The sequence below is a fragment of the Rhinolophus ferrumequinum genome, chromosome 14 (genome assembly GCF_004115265.2).
Source record: "Rhinolophus ferrumequinum isolate MPI-CBG mRhiFer1 chromosome 14, mRhiFer1_v1.p, whole genome shotgun sequence".
Taxonomy (NCBI): domain Eukaryota; kingdom Metazoa; phylum Chordata; class Mammalia; order Chiroptera; family Rhinolophidae; genus Rhinolophus; species Rhinolophus ferrumequinum.
This window is the reverse complement of record NC_046297.1, coordinates 7,785,259-7,791,258: the sequence shown is the minus strand read 5'-3', so window position 1 is coordinate 7,791,258 and position 6,000 is coordinate 7,785,259. Positions and strand designations below refer to the sequence as shown.

Genomic DNA, 6,000 nt, shown 5'->3' with positions numbered 1-6,000 from the left:
AGTGGTTAAGTATATTTTTGTGCATCTTGATGATAAGCATTAAGCAGCCATTACAAATCATGGTTTTTTACAACATGGAAAAATGCTCACAAGTTAATGGTAAGTGAAAAGAACAGGATATGCAAATGTATAATGAGTATGATTGCAATTATGGAAACAGGTATCTGAACTTTGAACCTGAACACTCCAATGGACAAAGCTTTTACCCATCTCAGAGCCCTCTCTGGAATTCTCTTGGTTTACCTCTTTGCCTGGTCAAGCCTCTTTCAGGTTCCAGATTAAATGTTACTTTCTCATGAAAGCATTTGCTGTTCCTCAGGGTCCCTTCAGACCAGCTATGTCCCCCAGTTGTATGTTCTCATAACTTTCTAATTTTACTTCATGTTACTTATAATGATTACAATTCATCACCTCATGGTATCTTTTGAATGTCTGTCTTCCTTATTGTCCTGTGAGCTTCATTTGAGCAATAACTATCAACCTTATTTGCTCAGTGCCTGGCACAGAGACGGACAAAATGAACTCAGTAAATATTTGTTGGAGACAATAGTGAGTGAGTGAATGAATGAATGAATGAATGAATGTAAGACACTGTGCCGAGAACTTTTCATGTAATCTCATTGAGAACCCACAGAAAACTTAAGTAGGGAACATTTTTTGTTTATTATGAATAAACTAAATCTTAGAGGGAGAAAATTGTCCAAAGTTATATGGCAAGTAAGTGGACAGAATCAGAACTAGAAAAAGAAACTTTTTCTTACATGTATGTGTACATCTTAGTTCTTTATCCCAATAGTTCGGGGCTTTTCAATTTAAGGCCACATGTCCCCACACACCTCAATAGCTCACAAATGATCAATTTACTGTAAGGTCTGAACAATGATTGAAGTTTCTAAGGATAGACTTGTAATTGCTGTAAGGGACTAGAAATAAATTGAACCCATCTTCTCATTTAAAAGATCAACTTCACCTAGCAGTGAAGTTGCTATGTGAGCCAAACTTGTTAAACCTTCCTCCATGGCTAGAGATGGAGTGGTTTTCTGCTCCACTTGTCTCTGAACCTGCCCGTTGCTCTATGCTTAGAGTCAATTTAATTTTATAACCTTCTGATTTAATGAGGTAAGTACTTCTTATGCCTAATTATTTAGTGTGAAAACTACATTTGAGTTTTACAAGACACACTTCAAAAATTCTTCCTAGATCTTTATCACACAGTTCCAAATGAAAAGGGAGTTAAGGCTGCTCATGACTCTTCCAAGATCAAATTACCATTTTATCTGATGACTTACAAACGGGAAAGTTAACCAATAAATCTATTTAATCAGATCTCTCAATATTGCGAATGACCCTCCTGGTGGTAGCCAGACAATGTAAGTCTATCGTGACCACTTCCCATTTTCGCTGGTTGTTCTGGATGGAACTTGCTGTGTGGCACTAGGGTTTTCTTAAGTATAAACCATTCCAAAATCACACTATTGTTATAGGTTGCTTTATCCTCAGGCTCTCTAGTATTCCTTTTGTGCAGTTAAGGGATTAAAGTAAATCATTTAATCCATGCTGCTTGTCACTCAATAGTATACTTTTGGAAATTGTTTCCACAGAAGCACCAGTGAAAGCAGCCTGTCTGAGATATTGACACTATAGAAAAAACTGACAGCTTATTCCTTGTATTGATTCTCCTCTTCTCCACAAATACAGACTCCGTTCCCCACCACAGCCTTGTAAGTGGTGACTGCTGAGGTTTCTAAATTGCTTTGTAAATTATTTATTGCTCGGACACCTTGTAAAGACCTCTTTTCTTCTTGTCTGACTTGCTTGTGATTTCTCAGGTCTCATATATATATATATAGAAAAGTCTCAATGTGTATACTGATCATAACCTTATGGAACTCCTTTTCTTCCTGTTTCATTTTGCAAATAGGATCTGTTCCACGCATACTCTGCTTATGCCATTTGTCATTCTCATTTGTGATCTGTTGCTTACGAAATGTCATAAACGTTTATATGCATAGGTTCCAGACTGCGTATTAGACAGGTTGGCAATTTGGAGCCCAGCACTGGGCAATCCATTAGCACATTTTCAAACTAAAAAAGTTTTTGAAGGACATTTATTTGATGATGGAGGAACCAGTTTCTATTAACAACAACAAAAAAATATTTATCAGAGCAGATGTATATGTTTAATTCACTTGTACTGATGTTCAATTGTTCTGAAAAAAAATCGCAGACGTTTTCTTTCTTTTCTGAATTGTTCTCCTTGCTTAGATTTTCTTCAATTTTGTGAACCGTACTTTCATTTTGAATGTTTATAATTTAGAGAATAAAAATGCACTTTGCGTTCAGTTGACAAGACACTTTGAAGACTGTGACAGCCGACTTTTAGCAACTGAAACTACACACACCTATAAAAGTATTCAGCAGAAAGAGCTCTGTGCTTAATAAGTCCTCCCCCTTCCCCAGGCTTGCTACACTGAGAGGCTTAGGACTGCTATTCCCTTTGTGATTAATGCCCGGAGTGTCTGTAGCAGCCCTTATAGTTTAGAAACCCAAGAAGCTACTCGCTTCATCCGTTCCCTAAAACTCATTTGATTATCATTGAAGAGCATGGATTTTCAATCCCATCACCTCCATTTATGAGCAATATGACTTGAGGAAAGTAACTTAGTTCTTGTAAATAACAGTTTTTTTGAGTATAAAAAGAAACAACAATAATAAAACAGTAATAATAACTATCCAAAGCATATTGGAATAATAAGTGTGATAATATTAAGACTTAGCACAAGCACAGATATTAGATAGGTGTAATGATTATGACCTTACTGATATACAATTTTTGCTAAGGATTTAGATTTATGATTATACTTTTATGTAATACAAATAGATACATGTTGAGAATAAAGAAAATAGGCAGGTAATAACTGCACATGGAAAGCACAGCATCTCGTACGTAGTTTTTTCTAATTATAGAAATTTGAAGAGCACGAAACATATTCTAAGATCACTGTAATTCTCAATGAGATGGGAAATACGAACCTGTTAGAAGACAAAGGTTTAGATCCATTTTGAGGATTTATAAGCAGAGGAAGCCAGCAAGTTGGTGCCAAGAGATGGCCCGGGACCAGCAAGCAGTTTTAGAGAACAAGGCCATTATGTTTTAAGCCCTTTTTAATGCGCCTCTCCAGGCAAGGTTTGCTGCTTTTCTTGTCCACTGCTTTCTGCCAACATACAAGTATATTGTTATGACCTCTTTTCATTCTTTCCCTGTATACTGAAGGCAGTCGTCTTTAAAATAAGTTTTTCTGTACCTGTTTTTATACTCTTCTTCTGGCTTGGGTGGCTGTTTCTTCACATCATTCCAACGTTTCAAAGCCTAGCTGAAGCCCGTCCTGCCCCCAAATCTACTATTGTTCCCACCTACTTGTTTCTTCCCTTTCTAAATTGTTTCAGCATTGATCATCTGAATCACTATCTAGCATCGGAAATTAGATACCATCCTGCTCGTTCAATAATTGCTTTCTCTAAAACCTTATATCCAGCCAGAAACATGTCGGGCATGGAAGGTTCTTTTACTGTCCCTTCACTAGCTACATAATGAAAGATTAAAAGAAGAGCTGAAAATCTGGCTAAAACAGAAAGTATTTTCAGAGGCAATGCACCTTCTAGCTCCTATAGGAGCTGTAGAGTCACAAAACGTTTGTGCAACATTTTAATGTACGTCCCACTCTCATCTGACAATAACCGACTTTTACCACCTGACTTCATAGATTGCATTAAGCTTTCACACAATTGACCTCATTTACTTCTCTAAACAACCTCATGACATGAGTCTTCTTATCCCCATTTTGTACAGAAAGCCTGTGAGAGCTGACGTGATTTGTCCCAAGTTGCAGTGAAGTCTATTACTTTTCTATCAGTCCCACCTGACCTCACACAGTGGCTTATCTCGTCCTTACAGGAGCCACACGAGGAAGGCCAGCAAGACAATTTTTGCTTGGATTTACGAGCAATAAGTTTGATCTCTCTTGAGCAAGTGTAAGAGGAGAACCACCTATCCTTAGCGGTCTCTGCCTGTTTCCTTTTGGAACAAGGCATGGGGTGGGTCTCTGAAAAAGATTGGTTTGACACCGAAAAACAGGTGGCAGCCTGAAGACTTGCTGTCTGCCAGAAATGCATGAGGGACAGACCAGAACATGATTAAATTATATGTGTGTGCCTATACATGTGTATATATATATATATATGTCACAAAATATGTGTGAAAACCTGTCTATCTATCTCGATTTATACTGTTAAAATATAAACTGAAATATATTAAGATTTTAAGTTTATTTGAGCAAAAATCAATTCTAATTGGATGGCGCCTCAACGGAAGGTGTGGGAGTGTCCCACTGGACAAGAGCTAGGGTGAGGACGTATACAGAAGGTGCAGAAGCCAGTAAAGGAATGCATTTGATTGGCTGTAACTTAGAGCCCAGTTGGCTGTGGTTGGTTCTTACAGGAAGTACACATCTTCAGTTCCAATGATTTATGATGTGGAATAGCTGGGTTAAGGAGCACCCACATCTTTTTGCTTGCTTCCCACTAGATGTGACAGGGTATGTAAATGCCGTGTGGATGAGAAGGGTTTAATGACCGAGAACCAAACAGAGCTGTGTATTTGTATCTGAATCTACTGGAAAGCTCTCCAAAGGTCCTTAGGTACATAATAGAAGAGAAGTTTTAAAACCAAGTCTGTTCTCCTATTGGCAGAAGGAAATGTGTTTCTGTTTGGGTGTTGTTAAAACATATTTAACTTCATCAAGCAGAGGATATCACATCTGATTCCTTGTAGAAGGAAGTCCTAACTGCTGGACATGATAGAGAAGTTAAAATAGGTATAACTCTCAGTAAATGATATATCCAGTAAGTAGCTCAACAGAGAACAAGATAACATCGTTTCCTGTAGCTCTGGAAGAGGAATACATCATTATAAATTCAGGACAGAAAATCTTTCTTTCATCTTAATTCCTATTATCAGGTCTATTTTCACCCTGGTTGCTCCCTGATTTTTCCTAGATATCCTCATTTTCTTTACAATATGGTAAGAATCTCTCCAAATATTTCGGTGTTCCTAGATTTTGTTACTCTGTGTTTGAATTTATCCATAGGATTCTTTGGAAATTTTTTTATTAAAAGGAGAGCCTTAGGTTATGAGTGAGTTAAGACTTCACACCTATTGTGACAATTTTGACAAAGATGTGGAAAAGTTTGAACTTTGTACACATTGCTGGATGGAATGAAAAATGTTGCAGTTGCTTTGGGAAAAAGGTTGGCAATTTCTTAAAAAGTTAAACTTAGAGTTACCATATGATCCAAAAATTCCGCTCTCAGGTGTGTACCCAAAAGAATTTAAAATACAGGTTTATACAAAATAATTTTATAGCACTGCTCATAGCAGTATTATTTCCAAAAGGTGGAAACAATCCAAATTTCCGTCAAGTAATGAATGGATAAACAAAATAAGGTATATCCATACAATAGAGTATTATTCAACCATAAAAAGATTGAAGTACTGATACATGCCACAATGCAGATGAATCATGAAGACATTACACTAAGCCAAAGGGACAACACACACACACAATAGTGTACAGTTCCATCCATGTGAAATGTCCAGAATGGGAAACTCTAATAGAGGGAAAACATAGATTGGCGATATTTAAGGGCTGGTAATGAGTATGGGCTTTTTAGTGGGTGATGAAAATGTTTTGGAATTAGTCATGCTGTTTGCACTATGTTTGAATATTATTAAAGCCATTGAATTATGAATAAATACATGTTTACTATTTATCTATATACTTATATATGTTTTTTTAATAATATATTTAAATACTTCTCTCTCTCTCTCTCTCTCTCTCTCTCTCTCTCCTGGGAAGAATAATAAATACTATCAGATTTTAAAACATATTGTAAAACCATAGTAATTACAAAAATTAGTACTATTTGCTACATGGTAGAACA

At 36.6% G+C, this 6,000-nt stretch overlaps 1 protein-coding gene across 1 annotated transcript in view; it reads left to right on the top strand.

Moving 5' to 3' along the window:
- Positions 1 to 1,595: 1,595 nt before the first annotated feature.
- HNF4G (hepatocyte nuclear factor 4 gamma) overlaps positions 1,596 to 6,000 on the top strand; it is a 45,643-nt gene continuing 41,238 nt past the window's right edge. Inside the window, exon 1 of the mRNA XM_033126836.1 lies at positions 1,596 to 1,721. The gene's annotated coding sequence lies outside the window, so the exon portion shown is untranslated. The remainder of the gene's footprint in view (positions 1,722 to 6,000) is intronic.